We start from the raw sequence: 19,990 nt of genomic DNA, 5'->3' as shown, positions 1-19,990 counted from the left end.
CCTGCTTCTCCCTCTGCCTGTGTCTCTGCCTCTCTCTCTCTCTCTGTGTGACTATCATAAATAAATAAATAAATAATTAAAAAAAAAAAAAACCCCAGTGCTCATTTCATCCAGTGCCCTCCTTAGTGCCCACCACCCAGCCACCCCATCCTCCTCCCCTCTGCAACCCTTTGTTTCCCAGAGTTAGGAGTCTCTCACGGTTTTTCTTCTTCTCTAATTTTCCCCACTCAGTTTCCCTCCTTTCCCTTATAGACTGTTTCACTATTTCTTATATTCCACATATGAGTGAAACCATATAATTATCTCTCTGACTGACTTATTTCACTCAGCATAATACCATCCAGTTCCAGCCATGTCAATGTAAATGGTAGGTATTCATCCTTTCTGATGGCTAATATTCCATTGTGTGTGTGTGTGTGTGTGTGTGTGTGTGTGTATCACATCTTCTTTATTCATTCATCTCTCCGTGGACATCTTGGTTCCCTCCACAGTTTGGCTATTGTGGACATTGCTGCTATGAACATTAGGGAGCAGGTGTCCCATCATTGCACTATATCTGTATCTTTGGGGTAATACATAGTAGTGCAATTGCTGGGTCATAGGGTAGCTCTATTTTTAACTCTTGAGAAACCTCCACACAGTTTTCCAGAGTGGCTGCACCAGCTTGCACTCCCACGAACAGTGCAAGAGGGTTCCCCTTTCTACACATCCTCACCAACATTTGTTATTTCCTGTCTTGTTGATTTTAGTCATTATCACCATTGTAAAGTGGTATCTCATTATGGTTTTGATTTGTATTTCCCTGATGGTAAGTGATGTAGAACATTTTTTCATGTGCCTGTTGGCCATGTGTATGTCTTCTTTAGGAAAATGTCTCTTCATGCCTTCTTCCCATTTCATGACTGGATTGTTTGTTTCTTGGGTGTTGAGTTTGGTAAGTTCTTTATAGATCTTGGATACTAGCCCTTTATCTGATATGTCATCTGCAAATATCTTCTCCCATTCTGTAGGTTGTCTTTTAGTTTTATTGACTGTTTCTTTTGCTGTGCAGAAGGTTTTTATCCTGATTAAGACCCAATAGTTCATTTTTGCTTTTGTTTCCCTTGTCTTCATAGATGTGTCTTGCAAGAAGCTGTAGTGGCCAAGTTCAAAAAGGGTGTTGCCTGTGTTCTCCTCTAGGATTTTGATGGATTCTTGTCTCACATTTAGATCTTTCAACCATGTTGAGTTTATCTTTTGTATGGTGTAAGAGAATGGTCTAGTTTCATTCTTCTGCATGTGGCTGTCCAATTTTCCAAACACCATTTATTGAAAATACTGTTTTTTTTCCAGTGGATAGATATTCTTTGCTGCTTTGTTAAATGGATACCATATTTAAAGTTTTGAAAGAAAAAAACCATTGATCAGGAATTCTATATCAAGTAGAACTATTTTTCAAAAAACAAAGACAAAATAAAGACATTCCCAGTTAAACAAAAACAGATAATTCATTGATAGCAAACCCATCTTAATAGAAATACTAAAGGAAGTTCCTTAAGTTGAAAGCAAGGGAGGCCAGATGATAACTCAAATCCTCATGAAAAAAATTAAGTACCAATAAAGGTAATTATGTAATTATAAAATATATTTTAAATGTATATTATTTTCTTCTCTGAACTGATTTTATTTTTTATTTTTTTAAAGATTTTTAAAAATTTATTTATTCATGAGAGACAGAGGCAGAGACAAAGGCAGAGGGAGAAGCAGGCTCCAAGGAGGAAGCCTGACATGGGACTCGATCCCCGGTCTCCAGGATCACGCCCTGGGCTGAGGGCGGCGCTAAACCGCTAAGCCACCCGGGCTGCCCTGAACTGATTTTATAAACAATTGCATATATTTGTAATGTACTGTCAGACCTATAATATATGGAAATGTAATATATTTGAAAATAACGTCACAAAGGAGGTAGGTGGAGACGAACTGTATTGGAATAAGGAAATGTCACCACAGGGTAACACAAGTCCACAAGATCACATGAAATGAAAGAAATAAATATATACTGTGTACCTGCTCTTCTTTATTTTCCCAGTTTCTCTAAAAGGCATAGAGAATATAAAGTAATAATTATAACAATGTATTATTAGCTTTGTAACATACACTGATGTAATGTGTAATGAGTAGTAGTGTTCCAAGGGGGATGGGAGAGTAGATTTATACAGGAGTGTTTCTATATCTTACTGGAATTAAGTTAGTAAGCACACTTAGTTAATAAATCTGAAATACGTTCCGATAAGTAAAGATGCATATGCTAGGCCCTAGGACAACCACTAGAAAACAAAACAAAACAAAACAAACTCCAAGATAATCATTAACATATAACAATTATTAACAATGTTTCAATATTATCCTAAGAAAATTATCATAGGTATGCACATATATTAGTAAACAAAAAGTTAATTGCAGAATAAACTGTGAAAAAAATTGTAAATTTTTTAACAGAGAATTAGTCATATATTTTATGTTTATCCATATAGTGATTTAAGTTAATGATTACAGACATCTAAAATTATGTTGTAGAATCGCATTAATGGAAAGGAGAGATAATTATGATATTAATTTTAAGTGTTACAAAACAGTATGTGCAGCATGGTCCCACTTTGGGAATGATATATATGTTTTCGCAATTTAAAAATGTACTTTTATCACATTTTACTATTTCTGAAATGGATTCATGTTTCCACTAAAGTACTTCTTTTGTTTGTAAAATGCTATTAAGTGGTCAGGATGTATCTTAGAATTGATGGTATCTTGGAATCAAGAAAATACACACATACACACATACACACAAACACACACACACACACACACACATACACACACACACACACACACACACACCCTTGCCTGGGCTGGGACATGAGACTTGCCAAAGAAATCTGAATGTGCATGACTATGCCAAGTCCAGGCAAAGCTCTGAATGTTCCCAAGGGTTTGCTTGGTCCCTAGCAGGAGACCAGGCTTCTTCACCTAGGAGTCCCCAGACCTGACCCGACCTGGAGCAAAGCCAGGCAGCTGCCCTGCCAACCCGTTGAAGAGAAGAAAATCACTGAGAGACAGGGGTTGTTTTTTGTCTCAGCAAAAAACAGTAATATCGTCTCCTGAAAGTTGAATGTAGAAAGGAAAACATTCACCTCACAGGTCTAGTCAGTTAAGTTCTGGTTAGGAAAGGATCTACAATGAACTTCATTACTGTTAATATTTAAGTGGATTAGTAGCAAACTTCCTGAGACTATTCTAGTCTAATACATGAGTCCCTACTTACTCATAACTGCAAACAATGGACCATGTACACAGTGTTAATAACTCATGATAGTTCAATATTACCTCTGAGGTCTCTGCCCTTTGACATCAGGCAATTCTCTGTCACTGTGACCTCATGGGGTCAATGTTGACAGGAACTGTGTAGCCCATCAGGACAGCCTGAGGTCTGCCCATCCCCCGTTCATTCACTTGTTGCACAGCACACTCACTCTTATGTGTTAGGCACTGTGGTTGCCCCTGGAAACAGAAATGTGAGGATGACAATATGCAGCCCTAAAGGAGCTCATGGTCTAGTAAATCTATATATACACCATTCTGTTGGATTAAAAAGACAAAAACAACAACAACAACAACAACAAACAAACCGCTCACCATTATGTCTGAGTTTCTTGCCCAAAAGTAAAATGAATAGGAATAACAAATCCTGTATTCTGATCTGTGGTTTGATGCAAGGAACCTTAGCATTTCAAGGCCACTTTGGGGAGGGCTAAAAGCATCAGGGAAAACACAGAAAGAACCTCAGAGAACGCTGATTGTGTGTGTGGATGGATGGATGAGAGTGTGTGTGTGTGTGTGTGTGTGTGAGAGAGAGAGAGAGAGAGAGACCCACACAGAGAGAGAGACAGAGAGAGCAAGAGAGCACATACTCAGTCCTCTAATACCAACCATGAAACAAAGTAAAGACACTTCTCCTTGGCCACTCTGCCTAGCTCAGGCCCCTCACTCTGTGCAAATTGACCTGTATAAGTAGAAAGTTATGGGAGTCAAGACACCACCAAGCTATTACTCTTGGGAAAGCCTCAATTCTCTTAGATTCCTTGTCCAAAAAGTGAGAACTATAGAGAGTTTATGGGAATGCGTGGGAACATTTTTGATTCACATCATGAACGGGGAAGGGGCTCCTAGCCTTCACTACCCAGGGACCTAGGATGCTAAATGCTCTGCTATGCAGGTGTCAATTCCATGCACAAGCAATTGTCCAGATCAGCAGGGCCCCATGGTAAAACACTCAGTTAGATGGTGCCCTGTAGGGCATTTGATGATTCTAGGAACATTTCAAATGGAGCATCTTAATAAAATTAACAAAAAACACCACTGACGGCCCATCACATTTCTGTTGTCTATGACTCTGGACATACAGAGTAATATTTCCAGACTGTGTCAGCTTCATAAATTTATTAACTGCAATTCTTCCTCCTTCTTTGTCTTAAACTATATCCTTCAAGCTTCAGTGGTGCCCACCGGCTCCACCGCAGAGATTGCACCATCAGTGTACACTGGCTAGCACCAGCTTCATCCAGCATGTTGTGTTACAGGGTGCTGACACCCATATATCAGGAAAGAGCTTCTTGTCTACAGATGGTTGAAGCAGGCTTTAAATTGCAGGCTCAGGGCAGCCCGGGTGGCTGGGCGGTTTGGCGCAGCCTTCAGCCCAGGGCGTGATCCTGGAGACCCGGGATTGAGTCCTCGCATAGAGCTCCCAGCGTGGAGCCTGCTTCTCCCTCTGCCTGTGTCTCTGCCTCTCTCTGTGACTCTCATGAATAAATAATTAAATCTTAAAAAAAAAAAAAAAATATATATATATATATATATATATATATATTGCAGGCTCAGCTTTTGACACACCCAGCCTGAGGAAAAACGGAAAACTTCAGGGCTACCTTCAACAAAGAGGGAAGGACATGCCCCATGGATGAAATGACAGCTCATTTACTAATTGAGGAAGAAGCATGCAAATCCAATCAGAAAGTAATTGGATTGAAAGCTTAAGACCTTATATTGGGTGTGGGTAGAGGAAATCCCTTAAACTTATATATCAAGATAAATATAGCCTGCAGCTGTGAGAGATAAACCTACCTTAAAGCAATGTGATGACAAACAAGAAGAAAAATCAAAGAAAATTTTACCTTTGCTTTGCGTTTTGAGGGATTCTTCTAAGTGCACTGTACCGAACTTGCTAGCTGGCTACTTTTAGCACTTAGGCAAAGTCCATGATCAAAACATCTGTTCACATGTGAATCCAGCTGATGTACAAGAAATGAGGGAAATCTACCAAGAATAGGAGTGAAAGGGGAAAGACAGAGGGAGAGAAAGGGGGAGGAGAGATGGGGATGGAGAAGACAGGAAGGGAAGTAAAAAGGGAGGAGAAGAGGAGAAACCATGAAGGGTAGGGAGTTAGGGGGAGTGGGAGCAAGACCAGAGTCCAGATCCATAGGTTCAGCTTTTCCCTATATTTTCATATATGATTAGGCTCCCACTTTTATGGAGAATTGGAAAGAGTATCAGACCCTACTGGGGATAAAGATAAATACGGAGAGAACCCTGGGTGGCGCAGCGGTTTGGCACCTGCCTTTGGCCCAGGGTGCGATCCTGGAGACCCGGGATCGAGTCCCACGTCGGGCTCCTGGTGCATGGAGCCTGCTTCTCCCTCTCCTGTGTTTCTGCCTCTCTCTCTCTCTCTCTCTCTCTCTCTCTGTGTGTGTGTGTGTGTGTGTGTGACTATCATGAATAAAAAAAAAAAAGATAAATACGGAAAATCTTAGTGACTCCTTTGCATAAGAGTTATTCATAATAAATGCTTTCCAAGGAGAAAACAGAAAGACTGGGGGGTTGGCCTGCTTCCTCTTCCAGGCTGAGCAGATTCCTCCCTAGGCAGGGCTGTGGGTGGGGAGTGGTACACAGGTTGTTTTGTCTATCCAGCTCCCTCTGCTCACACCACACAGCCTTCTCACAGCACCTCTCTCTGTTGGAGAACTGCCTCTCTCCCTTCAAGTGCTTCCACCCATTGCAATATCCTACCCCAAAACTTGCCCTGGCCTGGCCCATCCTAATACTTAGGATGTAAGTATTCTTCTACTTAGACACCATGATTGGCCCAGGGATGGATGGGCATGTGACCAGTATTTTCAATGAGCACAATAAAAAGTCTTTATTTTGTTCTGGTGCTGTTAAACTGATGTGATCTGTGTGTCCCTCTTTGGCTACATAAGAAACAGGTCTGTCTTCATGAGGAGACCGAGTCTACCCACTGGCACCCCAGGGCTGATGGAGGACAAGAGGAAAAAGAGAGGCCTCAACCTCACTTTTTGAGTCCTAAGATCCAAACATGCCCAAAGCCACTCCATTTGTGTTGTTTTGTTTTGGTTTTAAGATTTTATTTATTCGTTCATGAGAGACACAGAGAGAGAGAAAGAGAGGCAGAGACACAGGCAGAGGGAGAAGCAGGCTCCACACAGGGAGCCCGACCTGGGACTCGATCCTGGGTCCCCAGAATCACACCCTGGGCGGAAGGAGACACCTAACCTCTGAGCTACCCGAGCTGCCCCCATTTCTGTTTTTTTTCTGATTGAGGCAAATAAGTCCCTTTTTCCTTAGCTGGTTAGAGAGAGTTAGGTTTTTCCTTACATCAGAAAGTCTCCTAATAGGTTATGGTGTGTCACAGCACCAGCCCTAGACCTAAGCCACTCCAGTCTCTGGGTCTCCCACTTGAGAGGGTCCTGCTCATGTTCTCATTTGTCCACTCTCTCCCTCTGGGGTGAGGAGTCTGGGGGTCAGGGGACCAGGTATACCTTCCCTTCCAGGCCAGTCTCCTGAAGCTCTTGCCCCTAAATGGGTCAGTTTCCAGGACCACACAGACCTCTTCCCTGGATCCATCTTCCAAAGGACAGAACACCCTGTAGGTGTGTAAACTCCTAGGCTTGAATGGCTGTCTTCAGGGACATGAAATTAAGGTCTCCACCACATGGACATAAGGCCATCGAGATGCAGTGCAGAGTCAAGGCTGGGCAGTGGGGAGGATTTTCATCTACACTCTTTCCTGGGTGCACAAATATGGATGGAGTGGGGGTACATTAGATGCATTTAAAGCTCTTAACAACCACTGAAGTCAGTACCACAACCCTATTAAATAGATCACCCAAAAGAGTCATCAAGAACATGAGAGAGAACATAGTGTGGCCAGAGTTAGGGCTTTCATGAATTGGTGACATTCTCTTATATTTCATGTCTAAATAACAAGGCAAATGCCCCAGGCCCACAGGGTTATCACAGCCACACTTGGCAGAAGTCATACACAATCCACAAGGACACTCACATGCAGGGATCCTCTCCCAGTCAACTCTCAGAGCCAGAGTGGGAAGTGGTCAGGGATGACACATGGAGCTCTGGGTTCTCCAATCACCTTCCAACTGTCTATTTTGACTCTCCCCACATTTTCTTTGCCTGCCTGTGGGCCAGGCCCTCAATACCTTCATACTTCCCTTTTCTCTTGCAAGAGAATGAAATGATCAATAAACCACTTCATATGCATGCTTTGTAACAAATTTCCCTTTGTATTAGATAGAGCTGGGCTATACTGAACAGCATCTACTCCAGTCAATTCACATAGGATAATAAATGTTTACAGCTGAAGAAACATATCCTAGGCTACCTTTCCAAAAATGGCAATGAGCTGTCCCTGCCACCCTCCCTAACCTATTGATCTCACAGAGAAGCCTCAGCTATGGTCACTATTACCAGACCAATAGGGCTCATGGCTGAGCTGCACTAGTAGTTGGTGGCCCAAACTCTGCCTCTGTCCTCTCTGACGCGGCTCAAAAGGCAAGTCCTTCCTAAGTCACCAAAACGAAGCTCAGGAAAGTATAAAACTGTTCACTCTTCAGGGACAAAGAGTGAGCAAAAGAACACCAAGCTTTAATCAACTTGCTTCAAGGACTTAAATCTTGGGAGGCTAAGATATCTGCCATGCACAAGGCCTTAAACACCCCAGCAGCACAGAGCTTCTCACACCAACCTCCAAAGGTCAGCTGTCCCTATGTGCTCTCAAATCAAACCACAGGAACAAAGGAGTAATTAATCATCCTTTCCAGCTGTGTCCAATGAATCGTGACTGCCAGCACAATCTAAATGGGTACAGGTTACAAAGTACAAAGCAAAATTCAAGTAATGAACCAAATTCCAGGAACCTTCAAGAAACAACCTCTTCTCTAGATGATTAATATTCATAAAATACCTAGAACTCACATTGGATTTGCCTTCAGAATCTCAGAGTCTATTTCCCTGTTCTATACACATGCTCATGCATAGACACATGCTTTCACCTGTGCAAGGCCCACACTGTCAGCACCTGCAGCTCTCCAAGGCCTGGTCTCCTCGTCCCACCCGTACAGAACCTTGAGAAGGGGTTGGGATAACCCCTGCCTTAGAAAATACATTCAGGAAGTGGTCGGATGAGTCTCAACTTTTATTTCAAGTCAAATTCATTAGTAATTCTCTGAAGGTAAATCATTGCAAGGAGAGGAAAGAGCAGAACACAAAACACATTGCTAATGACTGATAATTAAAACCTGAATCATTGGGCTGAGACAAAAGGATTTTTAATAAATCAGTTTAAACCAGAGCTGATAGGAATGGGTAAAGATCAAGGCTGATTTTCTACCTTTTAAATGTGGGTGGAAATCAAAGTTTCATAAAGGTGAACATTTATCCCAGGTCACCCCAGGATAGGTAAGAGCCAGGGTGAGTGAGTCCCAAGCTCTGTGTGCAGATGGTTCCAATCTAAGTCCCTGCCAGGTCGGGACACGTGCAATGCCACTGTTCCCATAGTGACAGAATAGCAAACACAGGGCCACAATAGTATGGGTGTGCCTGCTGGCTTCTCAAGGTCATTCTCTGGCTGGGTCTTCAAGATTAAAATCCCTAGGATCTGAAGGCTCCTGGGTGGCTCAGTTGGTTGAGCATTGGACTCTTGATTTCAGTCAGGTCACAATCTCAGGTCATGGGATGGAGCCCTGTGTGGGCTCTGTGTTCAGTGGGGAGTCTGCTTGAGATTCTCTCTTTCCCTCTCCTCTGCCCCCACCTCCCAAGTAATAAATAAATAAATAAATAAATAAATAAATAAATAAATAAATATTAAAAAAAAATCCTTGGCATCTGGAACTCGGCTCCAAATCTAATTATTAGTCAGAAAGGGAAATCAGGTTCTGCAGGTGGGTGAGAAGATGGGTTGAGGGTGAGAGATGATTTGTGAAGAGCAGAGCATGGAGGGATGGAGAGGACCAAGCAGGGGAACAGGACCAGTGAAGAAAAAGGCAATGCTCACAGGCCTAACCCACATGCAGGGGCAGATTCATTCTATGAAAGTTAGGAAAAAGAAGAAGGCCTGTATCAGAGCTTAGGGGGTGAAGCCTTCAGGCCAACTCTCAGTGCATAAAGTGGGAGAAGAGAGTAATGAGAATGGCACAAGATGGTACAAAATTCAAACCATTATAGTGTCTCTTCAATTGCATCATTTAGGCTTATCCTTCAGTGAAACTTCCTGCCTCCTCTCTTGGTTTCTTCATCTAGGATTGGGGTCGTACTTCAAATAAACATCAACTAGTGTCCATGAGAGAGTTAACGCTAACTCCTACTAAGCTCAGGCTTCTCAAGCTTGGGAGGCCAGTGACTAAGAAACTCGACCTTTACTTTTGTTTTTGGTGTGACTCAGGAAAGCCACACTACCAGACACACTCTGCAGTCAGGGAGCTATGAAGGCATTGGTAGAGAAAGAGAAACCAGGACTGGTCATCCATCAGAAAAAGCACCTGCTGCCCTGAGTAAATTCTGCTTCACAGGTACCATAGAACTCTCCACGTACGTAGAATGCAACACAAATACCCTCACCTTTAAAACATAGTCATTGGGAACTAAAAACAAAAATTTTTTTTAAAAATGGATGAAAATAAAAGGTGGGAAATATTACTAGGCAAATGTGAATCAAATCCAAAAACTAGGATAACAATATTTATCAAAATAGAATCCAAAGCATATGGTATCACAGATTACTAGTGAAAAGAATAATAGAACCAAAAGACATAGTCACTTAAATTCAAAACAGTATAACCTCAAAATATATGAGGCCACAACTAACAAACCTGTGGGGAGAAGTCAGTAAATCAATGGTTGTAGATGGAAATTCAACACACTTTCTCAAACCCTAATGGGCCAAGTAGACAAAAGTCATGAGCAAAGATGTAGCGTGTGCTTGAGCTATCGGCTGTAGGTAGGATTTAACACCACCTAGCAAGAAGATACACACTCTTTTAAAGAATGCATGAAATATCCATAAAAAGGCAACCATGTACCTTGACGGGTTGTAAGGAATATAAATATATATATGTATATATATTTAGTATGTAAATATATATTTTTAATATATCCATATATATTCTCTGACCACATAACAATAAAATTAGAAATCAATATCAAATTAAAAATAAAATTAAAGGAGAAATTATAAAATACTTAGCAGTGAACTAACAATGAAAACACTACATATCAAAACCTGAATCTTCACACTAAGACTGTTTTATAGGTAAATTCTACCAAATTTTCAAGGAATAGATATTTTTCATAATGTAACTGTTTCTCACAGTATATCAAGAAAAATTATAACTAATCAGGATTCATCTCCAGAAGCCAATAGTGGTTCAGCGTTAAAAAATAAAAAGATCTAGGGGCACCCAGGCAGCTCAGTTGGTTAAGTGTCCAACTCTTGATTTCGGATTAGGTCATGATCTTAGGTTTGTGGCACGGAGCCCCGTGACAGGCTCCACACTTAGCATGGAGTTGGCTTGAGATTTCTTTCCCTCTGCCCTGCCCCCAACCCCCCACTCCCCACAGTCATGTGCATGGGCGCGCGTGAGTGCTCTATCTCTCTCTCAAAATAAAAAAATAAAATCCTTTAAAAAAATAAAAATAAGAAGATATGTCAATGTAATTTTTAACATTACTAGAATAAATAACAATTCTATGATTATCTCAATTTTTGCAAAAAACACACTTGATAAAGTGTGCACTTGATAAAGTTCAGTATCTTAAAAGCTCTTAAGAAACTAAACAAATTACAAGTTGAAAGGAAATATCTTAACTCAGAAAAAGTTTTATACCAGAAAACTTACAAACGTGCAAATGTTATGCTTATGGGAGAAGCTTCAGCCTCACTCCCTTTAAGACTGAAAGTAAGACAGTGCTTTCCCATCACCAGCGTTTAACCCAGTCCTAGAGGTCTCAGCCAACAGGAAATTTATTTTTTTAAGATTTTATTTATTTATTTGACAGAGTGAGAGAGATCACAAGCAGAGGGAGCCGCAGGCAGAGGGAGAGGGAGAAGCAGGCTCAGGGAACCTGATGCAGGGCTTAATCCCAGGCCCCTGAGATCATGACCTGAGCCAAAGGCAGACATTTGACCAACTGAGCCACCCAGGTACCCCAAGAAATTTCTTTAAAAAGATGAATATCATAAAATTTGGAAGGAAAAAGAAAAATGTATCATTATTTGCAGAGAATGGAATCATCTATACTAAGGAACCAAATGGATTTCATAAAAATTCCCAGAGACAAGAAAAACTAACTAAATCACTATAACATTTCTCTTTATCACCAAAAATCAACAAGAGAATATTAATAATAAATGATTAACAGTAGTAGCAAAAATTGTATCAAAGAATGAACTTAAAGAATATCTCAGACTTCTGTGAAAAACAAAACTCTTTTAAAGGACATTTTAACAGAGCTGAAAAAATAGGGTAATATTCCATGATCTCAGTTGGGTTAACATCATATTTTAAAGATACCTTTTTTCTCCCAAATAAATGTGTAAATTCAATGCTACACCAGTAAAAATGATAGCTGAACCTTATGAGGAATTTGATAAACACATTCTAAAATGTTTATGAAAGAATAATATCTATATATAGCTAAATCTATATTGAAAAAGAAGAGAAAAAAAAACGTAACTAGATATTACTACCATCTCTAAAGCCCCACTAATATGTCCACATGACAACAGCTCAACAGCAGTAATGGTGATAAACATGACTGAGAACTCCACCAGCCCAAGTGTGTTTGAGGCTGTGATGAAGGTGAACTATAATCACTGAAGCCAGGACATCCCGGGATGGGCTTAGGAAACTGACTCCAAAAAATAAAGCTGGATGCTTTCCTAAAGCCATATGAAATGGTAGAAACCAGATGGTTCAACATCCCAATGTAGAAAGTAAGGCTGTAAGTTTTATAGAAGATAATGTAGAAAAAAAAACTTGTTCACTAGGAATGGAGAATAACTTAAACAGAATCCCAAAAAGCACAAAACATGAATTAAAATATTGACAAATATGATTGCATCAAATTTTAGGAGTTCTGTTCAACTAAGAACTCCAGAGCAGGGGCACCTGGGTGGCTCAGTGGTTGAGCATCTGCTTTTGGCTCAGATCATGATCCCAGAGTCCTAGGATCTCCCTGTAGGGAGCCTGCTTCTCCCTCTGCTTATGTCTCTGCCTCTCTCTCTGTGACTCTCATGAATAAATAAAATCTTAAAAAAAAAAAAAAAAAACTCCAGAGCAAAGTTAATATTTTGTATTTATTTAACAAATACTCCTATACAACATACTATGTGCCAGCACTGATCTAGGTGCTTCAAAATACTGACTGATCTCATGTTCTTAGAAGCCCTATGATATGGGTACTATTTTTATCCCCATTCTACAGATAAGGTGCTGAGCTGCACAGAAGTTAACATACTCAGGATCACATAGTTAATAGTTAATGGCCCTAGCCAGAAAGCAAACCCAGATTGTCTAGATGCAAACATCTAGAGCCATGTTCTTGCTTTTTCTTCTTCATTTTTTTATAGGTAAGCTCTATACCCAATGTGGGGCTTGAACTCACAACCCCAAGATCATTTTACCAACTGAGCCAGCCAGGCCGCTGGGAGCCACATTCTACTTTGCCACACAGCCACTCCACAGAGTGGTGCTACTTGTTAAAGTGTGTCTAAAATGTGTCTAAAAACAAAGGACTGATATTTAGAATATATAAGGAATTCCTACAAACCAGCAAGCATAGAACAAGGAAGCCAAACAGAAAAATAGCGTGTATGCCAAGTATAGAAATAGGCAATTCACAGAAAAGGACATCCAAAAGGACTGACAAGCACATGGGTGAGATATTCAAATTCATTATTATCAGAAAAATGAAAGTAAACAACAAAATATCACATAATACCTCTTAATTTGGCAACAACTGAAAGGCTGGGCAGTGTTAAGTGCCCTGCTGTAAACTGGTGCGGCCATGTGGCCAACAACCTGATGGTTGCTATTCCATGTAGGTATATGGACACTTAGGACCCACCATCCAGCTCCTGAGTAGTTCTGTCTTAGCTCATTTGCATTGCTAGAACAGAGTACCATAAACCAGGTGGCTTATAAACAACAAAAATTTATTTCTCACAATTTGGGAGGCTGGGAAGTCCAAAATGAGGGCACGAGCAGGTTTAGTGGCTGGGGAGAGGCCACTTCTGGTTCATGGGTGGCTGTCCTCAAGTGGCACAAGGGTTCAGAGAACTCTGGAGAGTGTCTTTCCTAAGGGTACTTTCCCCATTCATACAGGTTCTGCCCTTGTGATCTAATCCCCTCCCAGAGGCCCTTCTCCCTAATCACATTGGGGTTAGGATCTGAACATGTGAATTTCAGAACACAAATATTCAGTCTATAGCAAGTACTCATAGATGTCCTAGAAGGGGATGAAGGCGATGAATACATGGATGTTCGTCTCCGTTTGTTGTGGTGTTGTGGAAGTAGGGTGATCTAAGCACCCATTTCCAGATGAAGCAACATACCCATGAGGTAGACAGGCACTGTGGAATCCTATGCAGCTGTGAGAAACACACACCAGATGTACACACAGCAGTACAGACAGATCTCAAAAACATAGTGTTGAGTGAAAAACGGAAACAGAATTAGATCTAGAGCACATTACCATTTATTTAAATTTTAAAAACACATGCATACAAAACTACACCACATTTTATAAATTACATTTATACATAGTTTATGCACGAACTGTATTTGGATAAACTGTATGTTTATAAACAAAAAACAAAAAAGCAGATATAGATACAGATCCAAAATGGGGAAGGGTTGCCTATGAAAGAAAGAAAATGGTAATGGGAAACGCCTATAAAAAGAAATGAATAATGAAAATTAGAAACCAGAGTAGGATCTTGTACAGACAATGAGGATAATGTGCCCTGAGCCAAGAAGTGTTATTAACTCAGCCCTCCATGTCTGGGGTTAAAAACAAAGTCCAAAATTATGAAATCCAGTTAGGGACTGATCATTTGTTTTACACAATGGATTCATCCATCATAGGATCACAAGTTTTCCTTATCTACTTAGATTAGTTTGTTTTAAAAATTAGGTTTCCAATAAAACTATTAAGTAATACATTTGTTAAATGGGCATGCCTCTAGGGAGGCTTGGGTTTTTTCTTTTTGAAAAACAATTATATATATCAGACTTGCTTGCTATCTTTGTCTTAAAAAGTTATTTTGGTCTAATGTTTAGAGTAGTTGGTTTCCAAAGTAGGGTGCATGTACCTTAAAACTAGTCACAACAATCTACTAGGGGATGGAAACAAATGTTAGAAATTTAATTTTTATCTTACAAAATGAGGAGATTGTTTTGTGCTATTTACTCCATGATTGAAGTTGCAACTTTTGCTTTTTCTACATATCAGACTGTCCCAGGTTGGAAGCAATGCACAGGTATCCTGAGGGACCCTGGAAGAGGTGGCATGGGGTTCTCATTCACTCATTTCTTCCTGCAGTGGCTGCTGCGTGGTGCAGTGACATGTGCCCCATTAGGTTGTCTAGTTTGAACTAGATTAACTCTTACAAAACGACCTTAAAAGATTCCTGCAAGAAAACGACAGAGTGAAGATAAAATTAATCATTTAAGCCTAGTGAACTACCAGAAAATGGCAGAGATGATCCTTTTCCCATCCCTGATACAAACTCTCTATCAGTCACATTCACAAGTAAAAACATGGACAATCTAATCAGACCTGATGGATAATCAGCCACAAATATTACAATAATCAAGAAGATGATTTGAAGAATGAATTTATGGCTACTCTTAATCTCCTCAAAGTGTATATTATGTCAAGATCCTGGCTAATGATAATGAAATCATTATTAGGAGTGAGACATTTAAAATCTAAACAAGAATATAGATGCGAGGACAGACCTGTATCCGTTCTTCAGTGATGTTTAAAAGTGGGGGAATAGGGATCCCTGGGTGGCGCAGTGGTTTAGCGCCTGCCTTTGGCCCGCCCGGGGCGCGATCCTGGAGACCTAGGATTGAATCCCATGTTGGGCTCCTGGTGCATGGAGCCTGCTTCTCCCTCTGCCTATGTCTCTGCCTCTCTCTCTCTCTCTCTGTGTGACTATCATAAATTAAAAAAAAAAAAAAGTGAGGAAATATTTCATCCACCACCTTTGAAAAGCTCACTAAATGATAAATTTTAAAATTCTTTTCAATTCTTCTAATTTCATAACAGTAGACTAACAAAATCATTGTTTTGGGAAACACATATTTTTTTTTTGTCCTGCTGGGGGAAGAATGACTGAAATAAAAGATATGAAAAACAATAGCAACAAACTAAAATGTAACCCTTTGTTAGCAGATACTACTGAAAGACACAAGTTCAAATCTTGTTGAGCATTTGAAGAAGTAAGCATCAAAGCAAATTAATTCATTGAGGAAGTTTATTATACAATTAGATGAAAAGACAGATGTCCCTAACATGGTTTGGCTGATAGTTAGTATTTATTAGAGTCTGAATCAATAATGCAATGTGTCTTAAAAAGGCTTTTTTTATGAGCTGCTAAAAGATGCCCTGGAGATGTACTCAGCATTAAATGATACTTCAATAAAAATAAAGTCTATGGGAAGACTAAAACTCTGCTATAACCAGGATTCTCATATATATGAGAATATATATATATATATATATATGAGAAATTCCAGAATTTCATAAAGCACCTCACTTGAACTTCATTTGCAGACAAGTTACTCTGGCATAACAGTGGATGTCACAATGCAACAATAAGTGCTGCTAGATGTCTCCAATGTGTTTAGTTTTATAAAAACAAAACCTTTAAACTTTTATTAAGAGTGATCATGAAACTCTGTACCATAATGGTTGCCTCATGGCAAGATACTTAAAAGACTTATCAATCCAATTGTTCTTCTTATACAAGGTACTCCAAGTTGGCTGACATTTTCTGTGATGACAAGAGGGACTCAGCAGTTTGTTTGCCAGCAGATTTTATTAAGATTATGTAAATAAATTTTTAAAACACACTTACTCTTCAAGATAAAAGAAAAGTTATAACCAAGAGTGGGAAAAGAACTCTTTTAGAAACAAAGTTGTGTGTTGGAGAAGGCATTTTTAAAACCAGTCACAAAATGTTTACATCATTATGTGACTTCCTTCCTAAAACCACCTAAGTGTGACACCTACAGAAACCCTGGTATCTATACATTTTTAAAACTTAGAAACATTAAAAAAATGAAAAGACAGCCCAAAGGATGGGAGAAAATATTTGTAAATCACATATATAATATCATATAACACACAACGAACACTTATAATGCAATAATAAAAAGACAAACAACCCAACTTAATAGGGTTTTCTCTAAAGAAGATACACAAATGCCCAATAAGTACCTGAAAAGATGTTCAACATCATTAGACATTAAGGAAACGCAAATCAAAACCACAATGAGATACCACTTCACATTCACTAGGTAGCTATAATAAAAAAGACAGATAATAACAATCATTACAAAAACAAACAAACAAAAGCAAAACCTATAGCAAAATTGGACTTCTCAAGTGTTACTGATAGGAAGATAAAATGGTGCAGCCACTTTGCAAAACAATCCACCAGTTTCTCAAAAGGTAAACACAGTTACCATATGACCCCCACAGTTCCACTGCTAGGTATGAGAAATGAGAACATATGTCCACACAAAAGTTTGTACATGAATGTTCACAGTAGAATTATTCATAATAACCAGAAGTGAAAACAACCCAAATGTCCATTAGCTGATAATAGATTTTTAAAATGTGATACATGCATATAAAAGAATATTATTTGGCCATACAAAGGAATGAAGTACTGACACATGCCATGACATTGATGAACCTTGAAAATAATATGCTGAGTGAAAGAAACTAGTCACAAAAGACCACACACTGAATGATTCCATTTATATGGAATGTCCAGGGAAGGCAGTCCATAGGGATAGAAAGTAGGTTAGTGGTTGTCTAGAGCTAAAGGGAAGGGAAAAATGAGGGGGGACTGTAACGGGGTTAGCATTTCTTTTTATGGTGATGAAAATGTTCTAAAATCGACTGTGGTGATAGATGCACAACTCTGTGGATATACAAAAGCCATTAAATTGGGCACTTTACATGGGTAAATTATATGGTATGTGAATTATATCTCAATAAAGCTGATACCAAAAAATCCTTAAAAACAGACCTTTCCAAAATGTTTTTTAAATCTCCAAACAATGCATATATAAAGGCAATCCAATTCATTTTAAGAACTTCACTGATTAATGCAAGAAAGGTAGAAATGTAGTTACTAAGTTTTAATAAAGAACTTTGCATAATCAGTAGATACAACTGAAAAATGAGTAATGACACTCAGTGAAGGCCTAGAATGTGCCACCTCGTATGGGCAGCTTCCACTTGGACCCAGTGTATCTTCTTTAGCGGCAGCAGCCATTAATCCATGTATCTAAATAAACTGGGTTTATCACAGGCCTTAGAATCACTACATCACTCAGAGTTGAGCCAAGATGTTAAAAGAAAATAGAGAATATGTAAATATTTTTCCCCACTGAGAGAAAATGATTTTTGGACTCTTTAATAAGTAATAAACAAATGTTAACTCAAAATATTACTTGTATATCACTTTGATCTTTATTTTGTGTATATTTTTAATATACAAATTATATTAACACTAGTTGTACAATAGATTAAATAAAATAAATAACTCACAATTGAGAGTGTAAGCCCAAAACCTTTCCACTGACATGATCAGAGAACATAAGGACCAAGGCTGGAGCGGGGAGTTGAAAGCTGGGAACATCCCATCTTTCCCCCACCCTGCTACATAATTTTGAGCAAGGGATGCAACTGTGGGTGGCCAAGCCACAGTCAGCCACCCCGAGAGGAAGGAGGTCCTTGCCTGCAAGGCTCCAAGGAGCCTGAACCTGGAACAGAGGACAAGGAAGTACAAGGTGGACACCCATTTGCCCTCATGGCCTCACAGCTTCTGCTGCTCTGTCCAGGTCTGCCTGTTTCCCACCAGCTGGCCAGTCCTACCGTCTCCCCAGCTTAGATGATTCGGGCCTAGACTGCTTGGTGTGGCCGCCTGCCCCTGCTCTTCTGGGCAGAACCTCAAAGCCAGCCTCTGGGTCAGGTAAACACACACACCAACCTAGCCTGGAACTGCTTCCTTCCCAAGCAGGGTTAGAGCAGGGAGGAGGGGTGACACTGCTTATAGCAGGCACCATGCCTGATAGGTCTCCTACAGTAGACAAAATAAGAAATGCTAGAATTGGCAGGGTCCCCTGAACAGGCCATCTTCTCCATCCTGCTTTCTGCAGCCAGAGATATCAACTCTGCCCATTTAGGGGCCTCAAGATCCCACTAGGTGGGAGTCAGAGGCCTAGATTTTCATCCAGCTCTGCACAAGGAGCCTGGCCTCTGCAGTTCTGTGCATACAGCACATAGGCACTTTGCAGGTCCTTGCAGGGATGAAGAGAGAGTATCATGAGGTAAATATGAATATTCCAGAAAGAAGGATGACAATACATGTGAGTACATCAGATGACGAGCCCAACAACCAAGTTGAGACTTCTTAGTGACCTTTCTGAGAAGTTCCTTCTGTTTGGGCTGCAATGGACAAGCATCCAGGAGCACCTCTTCCTTCCTGAGCAGAGGGGTCCTTGAATGTTGTCTCCGATATTACAGGATAGGTATTCCTGACACCCTGGGAACACACACAACATAGACTCACTGATTACTTGGAGCTGGAAGGAAACCCAGCTACTACTAGCCAGTCCTAACTCCCATTTTACATGCAAGCGCAGAGGCACCCAAGAGTGGGGAGTGACATGTCTAAGCTCATACAGATACATAGGCACAAATGCATTTCTCATGATACAAGCCAGTGTTCCTGAGGTGGCCTGCAATTAAGAATTATGGAAAAATAATAATAGCTCCCCCAAAAGCTTTCCACATATTATCTAGAGCAGTATTTTCAAACTGTAAGTCATGACTTGATTTTCCTGGAAAATCACTTTAGTAAATTGAAACCATGATAAAGTACAGACTAGGATAGGATCTATCAAATTATATCACTTAAGAATGAGGGTGAGTATTGTTGTCTGAAACGGTTTCATTTTTATAGGCAGACACATACACGTCTATCAGCACTGAGTATTTACCTACTGGTTTACTATAAAATGAATTTCTTACTGAGATCATCTTCAAAGAAGCATAAAAGTGGGGCAGCCCAGGTGGCTCAGCAGTTTAGCACCACCTTCAGCCCAGGGCGTGATCCTGGAGACCTGGGATCGAGTCCCACGTCAGGCTCCCTGCATGGAGCCTATTTCTCCCCTCTGCCTGTGTCTCTGCCTTTCTCTCTCTCTCTCTCTCTCTCTCTCTCTCTGTGTGTGTGTGTGTGTTTCTCATGAATAAATAAATAAAATCTTTAAAAAAAAAAAAAAAGCAGGGGATCCCTGGGTGGCTCAGCGGTTTAGTCCCTGCCTTTGGCCCAGGGCGTGAT

General features: G+C 40.1%; 1 long non-coding RNA gene across 1 annotated transcript in view; it reads right to left on the bottom strand.

The window, feature by feature from the left end:
• Positions 1-14,084: 14,084 nt before the first annotated feature.
• Positions 14,085-19,990, bottom strand: part of LOC112660845 (uncharacterized) — a 35,660-nt gene continuing 29,754 nt past the window's right edge. Inside the window, exon 3 of the long non-coding RNA XR_003137244.3 lies at positions 14,085-19,192. This is a non-coding gene — a long non-coding RNA (uncharacterized LOC112660845). The remainder of the gene's footprint in view (positions 19,193-19,990) is intronic.

The sequence above is a fragment of the Canis lupus genome, chromosome 4 (assembly GCF_003254725.2).
Source record: "Canis lupus dingo isolate Sandy chromosome 4, ASM325472v2, whole genome shotgun sequence".
Taxonomy (NCBI): Eukaryota; Metazoa; Chordata; class Mammalia; order Carnivora; family Canidae; genus Canis; species Canis lupus.
Note: the sequence above shows the minus strand (reverse complement) of the source record. Positions and strands in the feature narration are given on the sequence as shown.